Source organism: Dermacentor silvarum, chromosome 10 (assembly GCF_013339745.2).
Source record: "Dermacentor silvarum isolate Dsil-2018 chromosome 10, BIME_Dsil_1.4, whole genome shotgun sequence".
NCBI classification, from domain to species: domain Eukaryota; kingdom Metazoa; phylum Arthropoda; class Arachnida; order Ixodida; family Ixodidae; genus Dermacentor; species Dermacentor silvarum.
In genome coordinates, this window is record NC_051163.1 from 22466933 (window position 1) to 22490234 (window position 23302).

The following is a 23302-nucleotide window of genomic DNA, read 5'->3' on the forward strand; positions in this document are numbered from 1 at the left end:
CGTTTCTCTCTCTCTCTCCACTGGTGGCATGAACTTTATCCGCACGCACACAGTATACCGTACGTCCCAGATAACGTTAGGCAAGCTGTTAAAATAGACGAACAAAAGATTAAAAAACCACGGAACAAGATAAAATGTCTGGTGTCTTACCACCGAACACCGTAGGTCTTAAAATCATATCTTGCACCATGTTACTTAATTAATTTTTTTTTCGTTTAACAGCTCCGCTAACGTTAGCTGGGACACACGGGGAAGCGGCGCTGGCCAGGATGCGCTACGGCAGTTTCAGTGTTAAGCTGACAATGCCATCTGCAAACCGCTGGTGGCTGAGATGTTCACTGCTGATCGTCTGACATAATTTCGTCCCTGACTAACAGCATCAGTACTTCTAAGTATGCAGTGAATACAGTGTTAAACTGAAATACACTGACCATACGATAGGGAGACCAGGAAAATGGTATACGACATTTTCGGTGATAACAGACGCGTGCCTGTATCAACGTTCGCTTTAGCTCTATAGTGTATGCATGCGTCCAGCCAAGCATCTCGCCATATACCCTTGCGCGCTTGAGATTAAGCGCATGCGCTCTTAAATCCTGGAACGCCGGTTTCCAGTCAGGCCAGAATCTCTACACATGTACCTCGACATGTATCAGCATGTGCTACTGAAAACTGTTTCTACCGTTCTCTATAGGCTGTGTGTTACGGCGCTGCTCTTGGCGTACGAAGTTTCAGCGTTGGTTGCCCATAGCGCTCCTGCTGAGCTGCTGTGTGTATGTTCTGGTGTATGTTCTGTGTAGGTTCTGGTAAGCGTCAAGCTAACGTTATCTGATATTTCACTGGCCCCTGGTTAAGGTCTACGGTTTTCCCTTTGTTCTCATCTCGTGCACCGTCTAGGTGCGACGCCTGCAAAGCCACTGGCGGCGCTCGTGACGCGGTAGCGTTCTGAGACGCCTGGTAGCTGCTCGGGCGTTGTTTCTTCTGCGCAGCAGGAGTTGCCTTGCGTGCCGCGTCGCGCCTACATGTCGCACCCGTATATTGACCCTTTCCGCGGAGCAGTTTGTTTTAGAGAAACGAGATGGCGCTCACGGCGGCGTGCCATACGTCTCCTCAGCGACCGCGCACGAATACGAAACCATTACCGCTTCTACCTTGCTTCTGTGCGATCAGCTGTCGGAAATGCAAGTGAGTTTTCGCTAATACACTGTGCTCCAATCATGCTAGAATAAATCATGTGGATTGAAGACATGTGCAGTAGTTGGCTGCAAAGTAGTGACTGGCATGTTAAGGAATGAAATTAATCTGTGTGGTCAAGTTCGCGGACCGCTGCTGCAACTGTCCGAACGTGTTACCGGCACTTCGAGATGCAAGGCTTTCCTCGAGGATACAGACATTTGCTCATCCGCCAGCTTTGTATCGCTAACCTTCAAAGAAAAGGCTTTATCCCCAGAACGTCGTCAAGAGTGAGTACCACTCATTAAACAATGAGAAAGGGAGTAGCGCCGCTTCCTGTCATAGTTAGTTTCGCGCACGTTATCTATAGTATACACATCTGTCCCAAATGGTAGGGAAACTTACGCCCACTCTATCGCCGACGTATCAAGAATAAGTGAATGGGCGCACACTTGAATATATGTGCACTGCATACGCACAATAAATGACGTACTACACCGATGGCGCACGAGTGGTCGAAGCTGAATGTTTCGTGACGGTCCACAAAAGTAAGGGAGTTACTAGCTCTAATATATGTTTGCTACAAGGTATTACAATGTACAAAACAGCTACGTTTCAAGCCTTGTGCGCAGCAAGAAGAAATCCATCGGAACTGAGCACACCCGCGAGCGATTAGGCAGAAAATAATCAGATAGTGGCCGCACCGAGGAACTTCACTGAGTCAGAAACAGACAAGACACTTTTTCAAAATATTCTGCGAATAAAGAACAAAGAGCAAAACGCACTAATCCTGGCTGAATTCGTGAGCGGAATGTTTAGATAGCTTGGAATACATATTTAGCCCAGCTTTTAGAACAAGCACCGTATATACGCTGCGTGCGCCGTTTGGACATAGCTTAATCAGCTCCGAAAGCGCTTTTTCATGTTCTCTGAAGCTGTGATCAAAGCTTCGTGTCGTCCACCTAGTCACCGCGCTTACGATATCTCCAAACACAGAGGTTTTCTAAGCCTCACCGCCGTCATACACTTCCATTGTAAACAAGGAGGCAATGGAGGCAGTTGAGGCAAGCAATGGACGCGTCACCACGTGATCAAACATGGCAGCGCCCACGGGATCGCCGCAAAAAGGGTCAATATTGTTAGAACACCATCCAAGGAGTTCGAGCACAACGCTAAGCCTTGCCATCACTGTCAATGGTTCGCTCTTCGGGCGAAACTGCCATATGTGTCTTTTCGTTGTTGCTGTCATCATTGGTTGTCGTCTTTGTTATCGTTGTTGTCATTCTGGTCGCTGTTCCAGTCGTCATTGTTGTGGCTGTTATTATCGTTGTTACTGTCGGTACTATCGTCATCGTTGGTTGTTGTCGTTGTCATTGACGTATAATCGTTGGTTAGTGTCGTTATTTCGTCATCCTTAATTGTTCGTTGTCGTTCTTGCTGTTGCGGTTGTAATTGCCGTCATTGTTGGTCGTTATTGTTGTTAGGGACGTAATATTTTTGTTTTTGTCACTGGCGTAATCATTCGTTGTTGCAGCTCGAGCTCGTGTGTTCCATTCCGGCCGCGGCGGTCGCATTTCGGTGAGGGTGAAACGCAAGTATGCTTGTGTACTTATATTTAGGTGCATGTTAAACAACGCGAGATGATAAAAAAATTCTATAATCCCCCACGACAGAAATGCTTCATAATCATATCGCGGCTTTGGCACACAATATTCCAGAATGTTTTTTTTTAACGCGATAGCGTTAAGGGCCCCGTGTTGCAGAAAATCCGATGGTGTCCCGGGAGCGAGAATTCCCGTCTATATTTAGGGGTATGTATATGCCACGCCTTGCTATATGGCATGCGGTATATGCGGGTAATAGTGGCACACCATTCGATCACTGAAATTTCCAATACCTTGTGTTACATCTGCGACAAAGTAAGTTATTCCTCAGAATTTTGAGAGTGATAGCCCACAAACAAACGTCATCGAAAAAACACCAACAGCGCATGCCTTCTATGTTAAATCTTCTCAGACTGAAATATTTAAAATGCGAAACATTAACAGAGACCTGAAAATGATGAAATTCTTTTGGCGCGGCTGCGCACAACCTCCGGGATCGGCCCACGCAAGAGGCCGCGTTTCTACCAGAAAGATCGCCTTCGGTCATAGCGTTCGCCGCCAGCGTTTCCCGGTAAACGTTGTGGCAACATAGGCTGCAGTTGCCGGGAAGCGTGGAAAGCAGTCAGGGATGTTTGAAAGCTAACGCGTTCCACTCTTAAAGATGCAGCTTAAGCGTCCTCCAAATTTTCTTAAACTGGTTGTTACCGTTGAACATTGATGTCATTTTTGGTTGTCGTTGTTACGATGGTCATCGTTGGTTGTTGTCGTTGCTTTAGTCGTCGTTTTTGCCTCAAGAGCCCAACAACAACGATGGCTCGGAGCTTTCGCGCTTGCAAGAGACAGATCCGCGTTCACGCGCGGCTTCGCGGTCGACAATGAGACCGCGCAGCGCGAGAAAGAGGAAGACAGCAACAGGCATCAGCGTATAGCGCGAATAACGTGTCTATATATTTTCTTAATAGCGGCCGACGTCCGGTTTAATTAATGAGCAGGTGCCCTAATGTCGAGTTATTGGGTCACATCTTGCGGTGGACACCAGGGGTGTCATTAAAGTTCGCCGCGGCTTGTTGCAGCCGGGGATCGCTGGTGAAACGTTGGCGGGATTAGGGAGGTGGCAAGGGGGGGGCCGGAGCTTCCGACACGGAGAGGTCATCGATCTCGAGGTCTAAGCGCGCTGTCCTTTCTGGACGAAGGGGGGGGGGGGGGGGGGGTGCTCGCGGATATAATGGCAACTAATTGCGAAAACGCTAGCACCTCCGAGTGGTCGCGCTATTAATGCCGTGGCCTGGCCACTGCGCTGCCTCGTCAGGAGTTGGAGTATAATCCGGTGGCTCCGCGCGGAAGGGGCTATAAATCATAGCGTGGAACTTCGGCGGGTCACAAAGAGGTGTCCGCGGGCGACAGGGTAAGAAAGAAAGAAAGAAAAAAGAAAGAACGAGGGAAATGAAGAAAAGAAGAAAGTGAAGAAAAAAGTAAAGAGAAGAGAAGAAATGAAGGAAAAAGAGCAATAAAAGAAGCTCGAAAACCGAAACGGACATGATTAACTGACACAGACGACGCACTTCATTTGGCTTTCTCTCTCTCTCTCTCTCTCACCTCGAGTCCCCCGGTTCGGCTTCCTGGGTGTTCTCGTCCCCGTGGCCACATCGCGGTTACTCAACGCGCGTTAATTCGACACTTGGCCGTCGCTCCGGACTTGAGTAACGCCGGTGCGAGGCGCTAATTCTGGGGGACCACCACCACGACCAGCACTGACGGTCGTCCGGCGCCCGTCTCGTGTTTCTGGAGTGTACGCATGTACGAAAAGTCATTTAGCGCAGTTAGCGCGCGCATTCCAGAGTGAAGCGCCCTAACGTGCGCTGCGGCGTGCCCAAATAAGGCTACGTTATAGACGTAACGATGTGAACAGGCTCGCACCTCGTCGGCTGCCAGTTTTTTTTTTTTTTTCTCGGGAACAGGGCGTAATTGGCTGCTAGATAAACCTGCGTGTTCGTTGCCTGTCTAAATAACGTGAAATGTTATTTGAATTGAATTGAATATCTGGCGTCGCTTCCTTCCTTGTGCACGCTGTGCCGTTGGATTCGGGAGGCGAGCCCCCAGCAGTTTCACTTCTTTCCAATGGCGTGCCCACAGATGGTTCACTGCTTTTCCGATGGCGAACCCACCGGGAACGTGTTCTGCTCGTCGAAAGATTCCGCTGTTCGCCTAAGGCCTCGACGCTTTTTTCAATCTTCCCTCTTCTGTGAGAACCAAGTACGAGCACGGGAACCCGAGTTTAAGCACCTTGGCTTTGACGCGCCAACTTATATTAATCATAACTCGAACAGTATGACTTTCTTGAAGTGGTGGTAGCCACTGGTCTCTTTGCACGTTCTGTTAATGTTTGATTAAAAAATTAAATTAAATTATGGGGTTTTACGTGCCAAAACCAGTTACGATTATGAGGCACGCCGTAGTAGGGGACTCCGGAAATTTGGACCACCTGGGGTTCTTTAACGTGCACCTAAATCTAAGTACACGGGTGTTTTCGCATTTCACCCCCATCGAAATGCGGCCGCCGTGGCCGGGATTCGATCCCGCGACCTCGTGCTCAGCAGCCCAACACCATAGCCACTGAGCAACCACGGCGGGTTGTTTATGTTTGAAGGGTTGCCTCTTGGGACAGAGTCGAAATTCAGGAAGGGGTGTACGAAGGTTTCGGTGCATCAACAGCTCGGCTGGCGACTTGCCGTCATCGAGTGGTGACGTTCTGTAGCTTAATAGTCCCAGCCAGAGGTTGCTCGCTGATCCCGCTTTCTTTAGCAATCTTTTGTTGACCTGGGACTCCTTTCTCAGTGAGATCATTTGATCTTAGGAAAGTGGGGGCTGGAAATAACATGTTTAAAGTCAAATATCCGTAAAAATCTTTGAATGCTTTCGCGGTGAACTGCGGTGCTCCGTCCATACAGAGTTGTTTGGGTATGCCGTATGGAGCCAGAATGCAGGATAAATTGCCGACTACTCTTCTTGCAGTCGTTTCCTGAAGCTCCTAAAAGTCTGGAAAATTTGAGTACGAATCATACGAAGCAATATAATGTCTTCTTGCATATTCAAACAAGTCGGCTTCTACTCGGTCCCATGCATGATCAGGCGTATCCCGAAGAAGCAACGGTTCGTTGGCTTGTTTGTACGCATGCACTTGACAGGAAGGGATCCGCTCAATCATGGCAGTTATATCGTCATTCATGCGAGGTCAGTACATGAGCTGCGCGCTCGTGCTTTGTACTTTCCTAATTCCCAAGTGACCGTGGTGCAGGCGCTCTAACATTTCTTTACGCGTTGAAGCGTGAATGGGTCCTTTTGTGCGAACTGACCACTTTGTGCGAATGACTACTTTTTTCAGTATGCCCGTGACAACGAATAGCTCGTTTGCGTATCTTTTAAGCTCACCGTCGATGGGTTGCGAAGCTTCTAGCCTTTTTATCACCATCTGCAGTTCGCGGTCTGTGTGGTGGCATCAGTTAATTCTCCCATCGTTTTCGGACTTACTCGATCAGACAAAGTGCTTGTAGCATGAATTTCAACGTCTTCAGAAAGGTCTTCTGGCAAATCTTACCCTTAATGCGAGAAAGCATGTCTGCTATTATCAGCCTCATCGCCAGTGCATTTCTCCGCAAAGTTCGGGAATAAATATCTCGAAACTGGTGTCATCCGGAGAATTCATTCCAAGTGGATGCGCCTAGCTCCACGGCTAGAATATGGGCCATAAAGTAATTAGTTAAAAACTTAATTCGCGAACTTTTGTCAATTAGTCGATCATGCATTTCAATTTTTTGTGCATGTCCGCCTCTTGGAGTAGACCAGTTCCTGAACTAGAATTGCGTTATCAGCCACAGACAATCTTTAAAATTTTTGAAAGTGTTCACTGAAACACCCTGTGTATTGCACGGACAGGGGCTTGCGCAAGCTTTTCTCGCAAAAGGGCCCATTCTCTGTCGTGCACTGCTGTCCATTCGAAAATAGCAGTTTCTCGCACAAAGGAACGAACTGCTTTAGTTCCATTAGCCAGGTTTGGCAAATAGTTAGAAAAGTAGTTCACAGCACCCAAGAGTCTTTGCAGGTATTTTTTGGTTAACAGCGTCGGACATTTCCGTATTGATTTCACTAGGTTCTCGTTTGGTTCGATTCCAGCAGCGCTGATTTTCGTTCCCCTGAAATCGATTTGTGGCGTTGCAAACAAGCACTTATCCTTAAACCCGCAGCGCGAGCAGCGTTCACAGTGTTATACAGCCTTTCGTTGTGCTCTTCCAACGTGCTCTTCCAGATAATAGTCCACGTAAATACGCACACCAGGCAAACTGTCAAATACTTCTCTCATCGTCCTCTGAAAGACTTCCGGTGCCGAAACTATCCCGGATGGTAACCGTAAGAACCGCTACTGCCCGAAAGGGCTGCTGAACGTGCAGATTCGCGAAGTTTCTACGTCTAGTGTGACTTGATGAAAGCCACTATTTGCATCGCAGTTTACTGAAATACTTCGCGCCCGCCAGCTCACTCCTAATCTCTTCCCTGCGTGGAAGTTGGAAATGATCCCTCTTTATCGCTTCATTCAAGTTTCTGGGATCCAAGTTTCTGGGACCCATGCAAATATGCAAATTTCCCTTCTTTTTATGGACAACTACCAGTAGGGCTCACCCAGTCAGACGGTTCTCGAGCCTTCGTGATAATAGCAGCTGCTTCCAGGCGGTCAAATTCTTCCTCGAGTTGGGGCCGCAGTGCGAAGGGAACATGCCTTGCCGGCTGTGCTACTGCACGGGCGTCGTCCTTCAAGGTCATTCTGTACTCCAGTTGCATATTGCCAATACCTGTGAACAGGTCCTTAAACTACTACTCCTAAGTGGTTCATTTGAGAAAGGAAAGGTTGGCGATAGCTTCTACATCCCTTGAGGGAGCACGGCTCAGCGCCATCTTTCAACCCGAACTGTACGTGCTTAGACAGTTCCCTTTCACCTTTCACGTCGTAAAGTTGGTTAACGTTCAGCAAGTCAAACTGCTCACTTGATTCAAGCCCCAGTATGGTCTGTCTTCCTTTGTTTCCACGACGAAGAAATCGAACCGGGTGACTCTGGGCTGAACAAGGAGACGGACCTTTCCCATGTGCTTAATTTTGTTTCCTTCGTAACTTTGAAGAATGGCCTTTGGTGGTAGTGGACGCCGTCGGGCATTCAGAGCCTCGAATACTCAGAGTGGAAGCAAGTTCGCTTGAGCACCCGTGTCATCTTGCAGCTTTACGTCCTGGCCAAGGATGCGAGTGATGACAAGACAGTCTAGCTCTTTGACTTATCGACGCTGTTCCTGCTGGCCGCGAAAATTTCGAGCACGTCGAAATCGCTTCGCTGTGCAACGTTGTCATCCCTTGGCGGTTTCGTTCTGCAACACACAGCGCAATGATTTGGCTTGTTGCATTTGGCACACGTTTTACCAAAAGCTTGGCATTGCCTAACTTTGTGCACTCTGTTGCAAAAGCCGCATCTGCTTTTGGGTATCTGTCCTGGTGTCTGTCCTTGACATGCTTATTACCACAGCAACACTTTTTTCCTCGCCCCGTATTTTGCCACGTGCAAGTGCAACTTCCTCTGCTTTTGCTCCTTTTACAGGCCGCCTCAAGGGTTAAGCCTTTCTTGGCTAACAGTTTTTCTCGCAGGTTCTTGCCATTCCGAAAACTATCTGGTCCCGCAACACCGAGTCTCGCAGTGTGCCAAAATACAGCTCCTAACCTTCAACTGCAGGTCCCTGCAGAACTGCTCGAATGGCTCCTCACCATCCGCTTGCACTCTGCTGCGAAACACGTACCTCTCATACGTCTCGTTGCATTGCAGCAGGCAGTATAGGCTTCGAAAGCTTCCCCCCAGCTTGTCGTAGTCGACTTTGACCTCTTCGCTGATGTTCAAGGTGTTGAACACATCGATGGAATCTTGCCCGGCGAGATGAAGAAAGATATAGTTGCTTTCTGAGCCTCGCTGTGTGACTTCTGCGGTTCCTGTGGCTCGGTGGCGGAAAGGTAAAGCTGTATCCGCTGCTTGAACTTCAGCCAGCTGTTAGGAACATTGTCAACAAGCTGTAGCGGCTCCGGTGGCGGAAGCTATGTCAAGGCTCTTGCAGTGGGCCATAAAGAAACGTAAATATGTTTCTCTATGGTGGGCGTCGACGCAGGCCGGTCACTTCTTACACCATGCATCAAACTAATGGCACACGTGTGTCAGTATCTCTGCAGCCAGTTGAGTTTATTATCAGCGGCATGCTTTTATACAGTTGGGGGCATGTACAGCGTTGCCAGCTTGCTGCACGTTACAGTGCAGAGTTAAGAATTTGTGAAGTTTCTGCTTGAATTGTTTTTAGGTCACCGATTTCCGGCAACATTAAAGAAATATATACATGAGACTTGAAATCGCAAGTGTGCTTCGTACAGTCGAAATATTCACATTTCTCTATCAAAAAGGCAAAAATCTAATTTAAATAAGCGCAGTGGTTGTCTGATGAGAGCATGCCTGCGTTTCACGTGTATACTCGAATAGGGAAATCGTAGGTAGCACTGAGATAAGGCATCCGCATAATATTTCTCCTCAGTGTCCATTTAAATGTTTCGGGATTGGAGATCCGACAATGCGTCCGGATTGCCACCGGTAACGCAATTACAGCGACGCCAGGCAAGAAAGTCAGCATTCTTACGCGATAGCGTAATAGAATGCTAACTGGATGCTTCGAGAATGCTTCGAGGTTGATCTTTAAATCCTGCTGCAGGCTTCACAAAGCTGCATAGCATTGAAGAGGCAGAGTTTAGTTGCGGCTAACCGGACCCGTGACTCTGAGTCCAACTATAGAAACCACAGGAATCATTAATCTCTATAGCTCCAGTTTGAGGCAGCACCAGAACGTTGGTAACCATCAGGCAGGCAGTACGAGCGACCACTTCGCGATTTTTTTGTCGTTCTCCTAGTTTGCTTATCACGAGGTAATTCTAGGTGCCACTATTACGGACGTATCACATTTTTGAGGCTAATGGCGAGACAAGAACCACCCACATAGACTTTGAGATGGCCACACACCGCTCGAGGCACTGCATGTATAGCGAGCGGAATGAAATTATGCGCGCACGACGCTAACCACACTTTATTGCCCGTGAAAATGCCGACCGCTGACAAGGCATCCATTAGCGTTAAAAAGTAAGGAATAATGCGAAGAAGCGTAATTTTCGCGTGGCGCTGGGTGCGTGCATTCGGGAAGGGCCGACGCTATGTCATGCATAACGCTGCGCACCCGCGCTGTCTGGGTTTCTTAGGGTCTAACCATCGACAACCATCACCCATGCGCCATCTATACGGGACAGATGAACATAAATTACGGTGTTTAACGTCCGAGAAGCTGCGCAGTTGGGTTATGACAGACGCCCGTAGGGGAGTGGCTCCGGATTAATTTAGACCACTCGAGGTTGTTTATTAATGTTGCATCCAAAACGCCGTATACGGCGTTTTGCAAAAAAAAAACTCGTGTACACGAGTTTTTTTTGCATTGCGGCCTCAGTTGGGAATTCGACAGCCCCTCCTTTCCTCCCTTGGTGGAAGGGGGGGGGGGGGCATGGCGTGTGGAATCGAACCCTGGACCTAGATCTTGCTTAGCAGCAGACCGTCATAGCCATGCAGTGAGCCAACACGGTGGGAGGCTTCGAATACTGTGGTTTGTTGGCACATTTCCCCCACCGCAAGAGGAGGACGAGGGGAGGACTTATAGCCTTGCGAAACATACCGGCATGATGATGATGATGATGATGATGACTTGTAATGACATCTCCTTTGAAACAACTAATAGGCAACAAGCCTGCATGAGTTGATAAGATTATCTATACGCGGTGTGTTCAAAAAGAAACCGAACTTTTGCTGTAACACCTTTACTGCTTATGGTACGACGTTTTAAGTGCTGTACCCTTCAAAGTACACAATACACTCTTCCCATCTTTTCTTCCATTTTTTAAAAGCCTCCTGGAACGCACTTTCTGGAATGGCCGGCACGCAAGTCCCTTCTCGCATTGTCCTGGATCTCCTCTATACAGTTTAGAAACGACGCCCTTTCAAGGTGTTTTGCAGCTTGGGGAATAGAAAAAAGTCTGCTGGGGCTAGGTCCGGAGAATATAGTGGGTGGGGCACAACAGGAGTGGTGTTTCGCTAAGTAGCTGCGGACAAGGACCGACGCGGGAGCCGGGGCATTGTCATGATGCAGCATCCAAGCCTGATTTTCCCACAATTCAGGCCTCTTACTGCGCACAGAATCTCTCAAACGTGCTAGGATTCCCTAGTAAACTTCTTTGTTTACCGTCTGACCATGTGGCACAAATTCCTGATGGAAAATGCCTTTGTAGTAAAAAAAACACAACCAACATCACCTTCATTTTTGACCGACTCATGCGTGCTTTTTTTGGACGAGGAGAACCTTTGGTCACCCACTGCGATGACTGCACTTTCATTTCAACATCATAGCCATAAACCCATGTATGATCGCCTGTTATGATGTTCTTAAGAAAGTTTTCATCGTCATTGGCAGTGGCGAGCAGTTCCTGGCTGATTTCAACACGGGTCTGCTTCTGTTCGCGCGGCACGAATTTTGCACTGACACGACGCATGCCAAGTTTGTCACTCAAAATTTCATGACATGATCCTACGCTGATACCCACTTCGTCAGCGACTTCTCGACCAATCAAACGACGATTTCCACGAATCACAGTTCGAACTCTCTCGACGTGGTCATCATCTGTGGATGGGGAAGGTCGTCCAGATTTGGGATCGTCACCGACCGACATTCTTCCGTCTTCAAAACGCCTGAACCAATCATAGCACTGCGTGCGACTCATACAGTCCTCTCCCGTATGCTTGGCTAAGCAACTGAAATGTCTCCGTGAAAGTTTTCCCAAGTTTGTAGCAGAACTTCACACACACACACGCTGTTCTTCCAATTCCTTCATTGTCACTTTGGCACCAATCCGAAGAACAGCTTCTTCATGTGCTCACTTCAGCGGCTGTAGCTCGCCAATTAACGGTCAGAGCGAAACGCGGCAAATGGCAGTTTGTTTATACCTGCCGCTACATGCGCTCAGCCGCAGCGCGCTCCCTCTGCCGGTTGGCGCGCTATTTCAAAAGTTCAGTTTCTTTTTGAACACACCTCGTATATCTATTGCAGTCTAGCATTTTGCACAACTCTGTCCTCTAAAGTTACCTATATCAGTAAATACTTCGGCTTCATCTAATTTCCCGCTTAAAAAAAAATCACCGCCCAAGCACTCTGTATAGATAGTTAACCAGCGAATCTGAAACGTGCAGCCCCGGTGTTTAGCAGTGGGTTAATCCCGACGCTGTATTGAAGCATTTCGCAATTATTGGTTACATGCTTGTGTTTCTAGTGGAACGCAAGCTGCAATGGTGGGCGGATGCTGCTAACCACGACGCCGAGCTAACTCGAGATATCAAACGCATGCGGCAACTGCGAGCCAAGGAGGCGGCGTTGCGGGCAGAGCAGGCGCGCGTGCTTGGGTACGACGCAGAGAACGACGTCACTAACGGCGCTGCCAATGGCGCGCGCGCTTGGTTGCGACGTAGAGAACGACGTAACTGACGGCGCAGCCAATGGAGACGTTTATCGAAACATGGGACGAACGGTTTTTCGTTTCGCCTAGCCATATACAGCTTTCGCTGTAAAAATTAACACTATGAACATCGCTTGCTAATCTCAAACGCTGTCCGATCAACGTTCCCATCACCTTCGAACTCCAACCCTCCAACGTTTATGCAAGACGGACATTCCCTACGGTCCCGGCTGGGCGATTATCTTGGCATTCCATTACAATCTTGCGAGTTGTCTCCTGTATTTTTTTTTCTGCAGCAAATACACACTTCGCTCTGTCGCGAATAGGTAGCAGGTCGCCATCAGGTATAGGAATCAGGTAGCCGACTGGGGACTCAAAAAACAAGGCCACTGCCCTTTGTGTTATCGTACAAATTGTCCTTTTTGATTTTTTGGCCGCCGTCTCTGAATTCTGCCCGTGCGCCAATTATGAAGTTTGGCTTTGTCTGATGACTTTCATAATAGATGGCGAAATAATATACGTCCCAGCGACGGTTCCATCTGTGTATACGAAAACGATCTCGAAGGCTATGCGTTTGTGGGCTATTGTTCCCCGGAAATAATTCCGGAGCCAGAACACGTCATGGCTGCCATGTTTTAGACGCAAGCTATACAGAGGAAAGACTAGCGGTGATAAAGGAGTTCAACCGGGGGGCAACATACTGTGTATGGTGCCTAGAATGTACAGCGGCGCCCCCTCCATAACCCCACCTACACGGCTCACCACTGACTCTCCAGCTCTGCAGCGCAGACGAATTTGAGCAAGAGCCCACAACACCTCCCTCCCAAAAATCAAATGTGCTCGCGCACACTTCACACTTGTTTGCTCTTTGTTGGAAATGTAGTTCCTTGTACGTTACAATTGCAACGTGATTTATTCACGTGTAGACGTCAATGAATGCGAGAAACGTCAGGCGAACGTCGTTCCATTTGTTATTGGCGCTGACACGTTCGTATGTCGACAACCAGTCTTCAACATCGGAGTCACCTGAGCCGTTGAAAATGGGCGGATCCCGCTCACGGTACACGGCGCTGCAGGTGGCAGGCGCTGCCGAAGGGTCAGTCTGAGTCGAGGTGTCGTTGACCATCATGGGTGCAGGAACCGAAGGGAGCGTCCGGGAGCGGAGTTCCAGGTTGGTGCGGGGGACCCACGCAGCCTCCACCAAATGCAACGTGATTTATTCACGTGTAGACGTCAATGAATGCGAGAAACGTCAGGCGAACGTCGTTCCATTTGTTATTGGCGCTGACACGTTCGTATGTCGACAACCAGTCTTCAACATCGGAGTCACCTGAGCCGTTGAAAATGGGCGGATCCCGCTCACGGTACACGGCGCTGCAGGTGGCAGGCGCTGCCGAAGGGTCAGTCTGAGTCGAGGTGTCGTTGACCATCATGGGTGCAGGAACCGAAGGGAGCGTCCGGGAGCGGAGTTCCAGGTTGGTGCGGGGGACCCACGCAGCCTCCACCAAATGCAACGTGATTTATTCACGTGTAGACGTCAATGAATGCGAGAAACGTCAGGCGAACGTCGTTCCATTTGTTATTGGCGCTGACCCGTTCGTATGTCGACAACCAGTCTTCAACATCGGAGTCACCTGAGCCGTTGAAAATGGGCGGATCCCGCTCACGGTACACGGCGCTGCAGGTGGCAGGCGCTGCCGAAGGGTCAGTCTGAGTCGAGGTGTCGTTGACCATCATGGGTGCAGGAACCGAAGGGAGCGTCCGGGAGCGGAGTTCCAGGTTGGTGCGGGGGACCCACGCAGCCTCCACCAAATGCAACGTGATTTATTCACGTGTAGACGTCAATGAATGCGAGAAACGTCAGGCGAACGTCAAGAAGCGGCGAGGCGACCAGCAGTCCAAAATCCGGGCAAGCGCAAGCTCGGGGCGCGTGGTTAGCACCAACACTGTGGCTTGCTTGCTGACTGCTTCGTCGTCGTCTTGTCTTCTTCATTACACAATATTTTATAGCAATGGCATTCCCCGGGATGGTATTAGGGCATTGAAAGATTTCCTAAACGCCCCTACCAGCGACTTATCAGTCTGTCTTAGTCCGGAGAACAGCACCAACAAATGTCGCCATCGTCACGCTGGCGTCAAGTCTTCGGTGGCCGTAGCCAAGATCTGTTGTCCAGCGTTTCGCTTGGTGCGACCGCTACGCGCCGACGCCGACCGGCGCAACGCCAGCTGGCACCAGTAGAAACACTCAATAGGTGGTGTCTAAATCCCACACTCCAGCAACGCTTCTCTCTGGTTGATAAAAACTGATCTCGAAGGCCATGCTTTTGCTAGTGCGTGTGCCGGAAGCGATTGCAAGAGCCGGAAACAAGTCATAAACTCCATCTTTTAGGGTCACTCGGGCGACAGTGTCGCCCGCAAGGTAGACGTAAGCACATGATGATAGCACCGTAAAGAGATAAATCGTAACAGAGTTAAACACGGTGATAGATCGGTACGAATGCATGATCCGGGACAAAGGAACAAACAAACATTCCTTACTGATAAAGTGTAGCTCTGGCACATTAAACCTAATCAATCCAAGCAGAGCTCGAGACTGACATTCCAGCGTGCATCTGACGTGTTTACCGCCCATACGACAGTGACGTTTTACTACCACCATTCGCAAAGTTTGCGTTAACACAGGATTTATACACCTGGCACCCGGAAATGGAGGCCTGTGGTACATTACTGCCAAAAAAAAAAAAAAAAAAATACGGCAGAAACCATCCTCGATGATAATCTAAGTCAATGCGGAGCCTTTTTTCCCTGCACGTGGCATAAAGCCCGAACGAACTGACGTTCTCCTAGACATTCCCTTTAACATTTACTGTGCGATGATAGGATAGATAAGTCGAGATTAGCTCCTATTAAGAAAACACTGGTGGTAGCGCAATATTTAGAATATGCAAAACGAAGGCTTATCTTCTGCTTCAGATATCAGTGTCCAAAGAAATTCGTGACATTCAACACTGTTTCAGCCATGTCAAGCGTTTTCGTGCACTTTCTGACCCCGCTTGCTACGTCATCGCACAAAATCATATTGATGAATGAGACGCCCAGTGCCGATTAAGTGTGTTTCTGGCTTTTGTGAGTCACGGTATATGCAAACGAGTCTAACTAGCACTGCGTCTTTACCCCGGGAATTCGTTCTGCATGTGGGTCCTTCATCTACTTCTAGAACGCACCGCGTTCCAGAACCATGACAACGGGCACGTTTTTATGGCTTGCAGGCTACCATTTCACGTTATGGACTGCCGTGGCTTTTGTCCTTTATCTGCAATCTCCCGCCGAAGCTGCCAATATACCGATCATTTCTGAATTCTCATTACGCGGAGAAACTACTAGGTGTTCTCCGGCTCTGTTTGTCCTTCACGTGAATGAACAGGCTTCAGCTTTCTTCACAATCGCCTGGTTTGATCTCGCTGCTGCCAAAGAGGTTATAGTCACAACGGTTCCTTAAAGCCACAACAAAGAAGCGGTGGACGTTCAGCGTTATTGCCTTTCGCACGGTCGAGCACCCCCTGTACAGCGCGGCGTACGCTGCGAGAACTGTCGCTTCGACTGTGTGAGTTGTTATCGGCAAAACGATTTCTGGACAATTGTTACACGGTCACACAGTGCAGGTTGTCACAGCTTAGCTCTTCAGAAACGAACGCCTTTGGCTTTTATGGCTGCCGTCTCGCCACGCGTGGTGTGGGATAGTTATGCGAAAGATCGTGACTACATTGTTTATTACGGTGTCCACTGCATTTATGTCCACTGCAGGACGAAAGCCTCTCCCTGTGATCTCCAATTAGCCCTGTCTTGCGCTAGCTGATTCCAACTTGCGCCTGCAAAATTTCCTAACTTCATCACGACGGAAAACTAGGTGGGGCGGAGTTCAATAAACATTTTTATACGTATTTCATTGATTAAGAAAATGCATTTGATTCAGTGGAGATACCAGAAGTCATAGAGACGGTGCGTAATCAAGGAGTACAGGAGGTATACGTTAATATCTTTCGAAATATCTCCAAAGATTCCACAGCTACACTGGTTCTCCACAAGAAAAGTAGAAGGAGGAAGGAAGCAAGGGGAAGGCAGAAGGCAGGGAGGTTAACCCGAATAACGTCCGGTTGGCTACCCTGTACACCGGGGGAACGGGAAGAGGGAACACAAAGATGACAGGGAGATAGAGGAGGGAAGGAAAGAAGGGAAATTAGCGGTTAGTTCACTGACGCGTGTGTTATTGCACTAATAGTCACAGACGTTCACACAAGCCCGTCGTCCTTAAGAAGCACAAAAGTGCCTTCACCGCTTTATGGGCCGACGAGCGATGGGGGTGGTGTTCCAGCAGCACCTGCACGGAAAGCGTCCGATTGTCCAGTTTTTTTAGCGCGTTAGCAAGTTTTTGTCTTTCTGGGGCATATCGTGGACAGTGGCACATCAGGTGGTCAATAGTTTCGTCGGTGCCGCAGACCTCGCATGCTGCATTGTCGGGCACTCCAATTAATGTAAAGCATGCCTTTGTGAATGCAACTCCCAACCAAAGGCGACAGAGAAGCGAAGCTTCACGTCGAGGAAGTCCGAATGGAGGTCGGAGTTGCAGTGAGGTGTTTAATTGATACAGTCGTGTAAGTCGTAGGTTTGGCGAGTTCCACTCGGTCAGTGAGAGACTGCGTGCCAGGTGTCGAAGCTGCCTTGCGGCGTCTGTCCTCGAAAGTGGAATTGGAACGCTGAGCTCTTCTTGGTGTGATGTGCGAGCAGCGTTATCTGCGGAATCATTGCCACTGATTCCACAATGACCAGGTACCCATTAAAATACAACCTCGTGGCCTTTTTGTTGGACGTGATGGTGAAGTTTCACGGTTTCGTATGTCAACTGTTCATGACAGCCGCATCGGAGAACTGACTGCATGCACTGTAATGCCGGTTTTAAGTCTGAAAACACAGCCCATTTTCTAGGTCTTTCAGAATCAATTAATTCTAGTGCACGGCGCAGAGTCGTTAGTTCTGCTGCCGTTGAGGTCGTGAAATGCGATGTCTTGAACCGCAGTGTTATTCCTCGCGTTGGTATAACCACCGTTATAGTAGAAAAGTAGAACATTACCTATTAAGAAAGGGGTCAGGCAAGGCGACACAATCTCTCCAATGCTATTCACTGCATGCTTAGAAGAAGTATTCAAGCTCTTAGATTAGGAAGACTTAGGAGTGAGCATCAACGGCGAATATCTCAGCAACCTTCGGTTTGCAGATGACATTGTCCTATTCAGCAACAACGGGGACGAATTACAGGAAATTATTGAGGACCTTAACCGAGAAAGTTTAAGAGTGGGTTTGAAGATTAATATGCAGAAGACAAACATAATGTTCAATAGCCTGGCAAGAGAACAAGAATTCAGGATCGCCATTCAACCTCTAGAGTCTGTAAAACAGTGCGTTTATCTAGGTCAATTACTCACAGGGGACCCTGATCATGAGAAAGAAATTTAGAGAAGAATAGAATTGGCTTGGAGTGCATACGGCAGGCATTGTCAAATCCTGACTGAGAGCTTGCCACTGTCGTTGAAAATAAAAGCAGGGCCAAGCTATCCGCTCAGGCCCACGGCATCCTGGACTAGGGACGCCGCCCACCTCGGACGATCTTACCGTCTGCTCATTTCTCTAAATAAAGTTTATTCCTCCTAATCATTGCATTCTATCGGTGCTAACATATGGGGCAGAAACTTTGAGGTTAACAAAGAAGCTCGAGAACAAGTTAAGGACCGCGCAAAGAGCGATGGAACGAAAAATGTTAGGCCTAACGTTAAGAGACAGGAAGAGAGTGGTGTGGATCAGAGAACAAACGGGGGTAGCCGATATTCTAGTTGACATTAAGCGGATAAAATGAAGCTAGGCAGGCCATGTAATGCGTGGGATGGATAACCGGTGGACCATTAGAGTTACAGAATGGATACCAAGAGAATGGAAGCGCAGTCGGGAACGGCAGAAAACTAGGTGGGGTCATGAAATTAGGAAATTTGCAGGCGCAAGTTGAAATAAGCTAGCGCAAGACAAGGGTAATTGGAGATCACAGGGAGAGGCATTCGTCCTGCAGTGGACATAAATATAGGCTGATGATGATGCTGACGACAGCCACTCCGAAATATACACCCCTATCTGACGAGTGCGACTTTCGCAAGCCACTCGTACACACTGTAACGATTTCACGTAAGTTGTAAACTCATACATCATATCTATCCACTTCGAATGCTCTACCAGATGCAGTTTACAGAACGGTGATATCTGTTTTCGGCGGAGAATTATGGAGCCGCGCCCAGCAACTAGCGAAATGATGTAGGCTTACTAACGGGCACGCCCAGACGTACTTTCCATTACTAAATTATTCATCATTCTGCGCCCTTCCCTCAAACCTCAAGGTTCTCGCCTATTTACCCGTAGTAGAGGTGCACCATCATTTGAGGAAGAAGCAATCAAACGAGATGGCGGCATCCACTGTGAGAACCTGCTGCTGTCGCTGTGACGGAGTTTCAGAACGGAGGGAATTGCTAAAGTACGTCTGTTGGTTATTTCTCTTTACATTTCTTTTTATTGCGATAGCAATTATATGGACACTCCAAAGCAGATTTCTGCTGTCGGCGTCGCCGTCGTCGTCGCCGTCGCCGTCGCCGTGAGGTTCCGTATGACGTCAATGGAGATGAAATCGTCGCCGCGCGCCGCCGAACGCTGTATGTGCGACTGAAAGGGCGCGAGGGACGCGCGCTTTCACGGGGAGTGAACCCACGGCGGAGAACAAACGCGCGTTCTGCGCCGTGCTCCCTTAAGGGCTGCAGAAGTAGGTGTCTCTTTCCTCCTTTACAATAGATGTAGAGCAAACGCGCCTTCTTCCGACGCGCGAAAGGCCGTGGGGGGGGGGGGGGGAGGCGATGTTTAGCTGCGGCACCAAGTGCCTATTTATATCAGAGGCTCCGGCAACAGTCACCAACGCCGCACGCATTTTGTGGGAACGCGAGCAAAACGCCGACGGCGTTGACAACAGTTCTGCGTGTTGCCGGTGCTGCTGCATGTCCAAGTTTATACAGCTGATAAAGCTACTATCATTACTCCTTATAGCTCTCTAGAAATTTGCTATCGCAATTGATGCTTCACCTTTCAGGTGAAACTGCGACAACTTTTTTCTTTCCTGCGACAGCAATTAAAAGCTTGAAATCGCGTTTGGATTCTCTGTCCGCCCTCTCCATTGCAACACCGTCGTCAGGCCAGCACCAGATCCTCAACTTCACTTTCACCTATTGAATAAAAACAATAATTTGCCCATAACCATCACAGGAGTACGAAAATGCACCACTGCGGCGATGATCAGCTTGTTGCCGGACACGTTAACCACTGTCCCATCATGCTGCTTTGGAAGTGGACAATTTGTGCTGGGTCTTGCGTGGAACACAGACTTCGAGGGTGGCGGCGTCTGTGAATCAACAAGCGATGTTAAACCACGACGTCCATGACAAGCTTCCGGCTCCTGAAGTCGCTTCCGGCTGGTACAACGAGCTAAGGCGTGACCTTCGAGATTGGTTTCTGTTTCCCACGAGGAGTCGTCGCTGGAGTGGGAATTTGGAACACCATATACAGCGGTCGAATAAGGGCTGCTTCAGGCTGAATCCAATGTTTCGACAAAGATACCTGTCTTCGTCAGAGCAACAACTGTGGTTGCCCAGACGCAGCTGAAGTTGAAACCCGATTAACTTGCCCCGAGGAAGAAAAGACCCCTTGTTGAAACATTGCCTCCAGCCTGAGGCACCCATTGCACAGATACAGGCACAAATTCATGCACAGGCACCCGACGAGACAGAGGTTCACATGTATACTTGAAGTGATCAACAATTGTTGAACAAAGAACGCACCATGCAGGCTCAAACTAGCGCTTCGACAAGGGGTGTAGTCTTAGTCTGGACAGCTGCAGTTGCTCTAACACAACTGAAGTTGAAGCCCTGAAGAAGTTGTCGGCATTTATCTTCGACCATTGTTGACCACTTATAATTCTCCATTTTCCTGTGTACCTTCTGTCTCGTTAGGCGTCTGTGCGCAGATTTGCGCATGTATGTGTAAATCTGCATGTATGGCAGGGATGTGTAATGCTGGAAACAACATTTTGACAAGGGGCTTGTCTTTGTCAAAGCAACTGTAGCTGTCCTGTCACAACCCAATTTGAAGCCCCGATGAAGTTGTCGGCATCTATTCTTCAACCATTGTTGATCACTTCAAGTCTCAATTTTCCTTTGTACCTCTGTCTCGTTGGGCATCTGTGCATATATTTGCGCGTGCATCTGGTATAAGGGATGTCTAAGACTGGAAACAACGTTTTGACAAGGGGACTTGTCTTTGTCAGTGCAACTGCAGTTGTCCTGTCACAAACCAAGTTGAAGCCCTGATGAAGATGTTGGCATCTATTCTTCGACCATTGTTGATCACTTCAAGCCTCCATTTTCCTGCGTATCTCTGTCTCGCTGGAAGTCTGTGCGTATATTTGCGCACGTGTCGGCTGCAAGGGGTGCCTAAGGCTGCAAGCAAAGTTTTGACAAAGGGACTTTTCTTCGGAGGGGCAACAAACGCGCTTGTCCTTTCATAACCCAAGTTGAAGACCTGATGAAGACAAGACGCCTTGTCAGAACTCTGGCATGAGCCTCATGCATCCCTATTTCGATCACGATTGATCACTTCGAGTACCCATTTTCCTGTAAAGCTCGGTTTTATTTGGGCGTCTGTCTGTGCATGCATTTCGGAGGTCACAGAAAGCAACACTGTATATAGTCGCAGCGGGAAGACGACCCGTTGTGTACATTGGCAAAGAGGAAATTGTTCTTGAGAAAATGGCAATTGTTTACTTTGAGAACCAGCTACTGTAGCAGTAAACGAGTTCAGAGCCGGAGAAGTTGTTGAAGCCTGGTGTTTTCTTGTCTTGAAGCAGTGACGTATGCCATCAAAAAGTGTTTCATGATATTTCATGATGTGCCTCCTTCTATCTTTCTTTCCTTTGTCATGGGCTACAGTTCAAGTACTGCCTAACATTTCGTTTGTGCAGTAGCACTGGTTAATATTTTGTGAAGGTATGTCATATATTCCTGCTTCTCCGTGTTAGAAGGAGCAGCTGGAACTATACCGATGTGCCAACAACTTCTTCTGTGATAATAAAAATCAGCCACAGACATTGTTTTTTTTTTTCACAGGCCGGTCACTTTACTCACAATGACAAGACGAGAGGGACTGAAGGAAATGTATCTCATCTTCAAACGCGGCGCGTAAAAACAATCGCCATAAAAATGAGACAACATTCATACGGGAAGACATCGCTTGGACATGCCTCAAGAACAGCAATCAAACGAAGGAAAACGTCACAAGAACAAATGATAAAGAATCTTGCAAATTATATCTTGCCAGTTTGTTCAAAAAGCGAAGGGTGGCAACAGCATAAAAAAGTAACACTTTAATTGGTGAAAGTGGGCCACCTGAAACAAAGTGCGCACGGACCTTTGTGCAAAGCAAGCACACCCTTACAAAAGTTCAGATATAGATTTAATAGATTTCCTCAAAATTCATTGAACGCCGCAGAAACGCAAGAGAAGTTCTCCGGAACGACAAGAATCTTTGCAGGGTTAAGCTCACTTGTCGGAGCTAGTGGTGTTGCGTATGGGAGGGCGTGTGTGTACGTCTGTGTGTGCGTGTACGTGTGTGCATAGAGCTGCAAAAAAAGCTGCTTAAGTATTCTGTGCAGAATGGCAATTGACTCCCTCGGTTATGCGTAAAAACAATTAAAACACTGAAAGCAGAGAACCGCCACTCCTTATCATCTTACCTTTTCTTTTTGGCGAAAGAACACGAGTAAGACATTTGTTATGGTAACCACAGGAATACGCACCTTCGCGCAGCTGATTTCTTCCGCTCAAAGATGACGTAGTAAAGGCAAGGACGAGGATGTTAAATAGACGAAGACTGACCTGAATGGTTAGCATGCGTGAGCACATAGTCTAGCGCAAGAATGCGTGTCCACTTCTGTATTAATTACTTTTTGGTAAAGTATGACGAGGAAGCGTTAGCAGCGATAAGCAATTGTTCAGTGCACACGGCCTCCCCGGCCTAATTTCTACTTCTCGTTCGATACCAGCAGGGGAGGGGGAGTAATGACCATTAGTGGAATGCCCAGAGCCTACTCTTAGAGGCGTATGAAGACAAGTGCTGAAATGAAAAAAAAAAAAAAAAAAAAAAAAAGCAGACACGCCACCTTCAAAACGGTATGGTATTGTCAACTGCCTGACTGCGAACATGCGGACGCACACGAATAAGACCACCTGATGAAGTCAAAGCTAGAATGACAAGGAAAGACTATCGTCTAAGCACGAGGTCGCGGGATCAAATGCCGGCCACGGCGGCCGCATTTCGGTGGGGGCGAGATGCGACAATACCCGTGTACTTATATTTAGGTGCACGTTAAATAACCCCACGTGGTCTAAATTATTCCGGAGTCCCCCACCACAGCGTGTCTCATAATCAGATCGTGGTTCTGGCACGTAAAACCCCATAATTTTTAGGAAAGCTATCGTCTGCTGCCTCACCATTGTTTTGTCAGAATGTGCCATAATGATAATACAAGTTGCAAACAGCGAAGCGATCCTTTAAAATATAAGCAAGTGACAACGAGTGCTTCATTAGGTATAGCATACCACGATAACTGCTACAAAATAATGTCCCGCGACCAATTTTCGGGTGACAATGTCGCAGGAAAATACCTAAATGTCATTTAAGACATACTAACATGGCTCGACTGTCAGACTTCAGGGACTGAGTCAGTCACAATTTTTCATACAGCTGCTCATGTTTCTGGCGCTATTGCGGCTGAACGCAA